This window comes from Nannospalax galili, unplaced genomic scaffold (assembly GCF_000622305.1).
Source record: "Nannospalax galili isolate Female #2095 unplaced genomic scaffold, S.galili_v1.0 scaffold664, whole genome shotgun sequence".
Classification (NCBI taxonomy): Eukaryota; Metazoa; Chordata; class Mammalia; order Rodentia; family Spalacidae; genus Nannospalax; species Nannospalax galili.
In genome coordinates this window covers 3189032-3190178 of record NW_008354274.1, presented here as the reverse complement: position 1 = coordinate 3190178, position 1147 = coordinate 3189032, and the positions used below count along the sequence as shown (strand labels likewise).

Here is a 1147-nt window from a genome sequence, read left to right as displayed (position 1 = left end):
ATTTTATGTGTATGAGTGTATTGCCTGCATGTAAGTAAGTGCACCTGTATCGTTCAATGCCATGGATGTCAGAAGGGGGTTTTGGATTCCTATGGAATTGGAGTTAAGGACCGTTCATAGCTGCCATGTTGGTGCTGGGAATCAAACCCCGGTCCTCTGCAAGAGCAGTCAGTGCTATTAACTGCTGAGCCATCTCTCCAGCCCCCCAAATTAAATATTTTTAAGATGTATGGAAAGAGATGTATTTGAGAACCATCGGAGGAGAATTCAACAATTAACTGGTTTTCTGTAGGTGGCCAGTTTATGGAGAACTTTCCAAATGTTCTGTGAAGGTAATGAGTTATCTTAATTTTTAAAGTCTTAAAGGGCTGGGAGAATGGCTCAGTGGTAAAGCTCTGGCTCAGCATGAACAAGGGCCTGGGTTCAGCCCCCAAGTGTCCACAGAAAACGAAGATGAAGGAGCAGACAGTTAAGAAGTGTAGGGGCAGACCTCCCAGACAAGGCAGGACTCAGGCAGCCTCGCCTCACCTCAGAGGACAAAGTGGGAAACCCCAGTTGCTGTCAGCTGGCCAGCAGCGCAGAGCAAAACTCTGTGCGAGCTCTGCGCAGCCCTGCTGACCCTGGTTATAGGCGGATAACCAGTCCCTCAGTCTGTGTGGACCTACCATGGGCTTCCCTTGAACCTATGGCAAACTCCATGAAGGTCCCTGCTTACCTTCCAGCTGACCCCCTCCTCTCGACTTGCTTTCAACCCCTTGCCCCCCGGGCCTTTGCACCTGCTGTTCCCCCTGGCCCCAGACCTTTACCAAACCACATCGGGGTTATCTGCCTACTGCCCTGCCCGGTCCCCCCAGACTGGAAAGCGTACAGCTCTCGGGGGGCAGGCGCCGCACGCTTCCCCGGGGAGGCCCCCAGGAAGACCGGGCCTTGTCCCTGGCTCGGGGTGGCAACCTGCAGCAACACTTACGAGGTAAGCTCGTCGGCAGCCGGCCGCAGGACCTCAGCGCATGGGAGGGCGCAGTCCCGGGAGGCTTCCTGGAAGCGGCGGCCTCCGCGAGCGCTGGCGGGCGCTGGGGCGCAGGCTCGGCGGGGCGTCGCCCGGGCCGGCTCTTGTGCGGTAACAATCGGCCCGCGCCCCGCCGCCGAG

General features: G+C 57.0%; 1 protein-coding gene across 8 annotated transcripts in view; it reads right to left on the bottom strand.

Moving 5' to 3' along the window:
• The window catches only part of Iqce (IQ motif containing E), a 43831-nt gene extending 42690 nt beyond the window's left edge, over positions 1-1141 (bottom strand). For all 8 annotated transcript variants that reach the window (XR_003846827.1, XR_003846826.1, XR_003846828.1 and 5 more), the window contains exon 1: positions 968-1141. The gene's annotated coding sequence lies outside the window, so the exon portion shown is untranslated. The remainder of the gene's footprint in view (positions 1-967) is intronic.
• Positions 1142-1147: the final 6 nt, after the last annotated feature.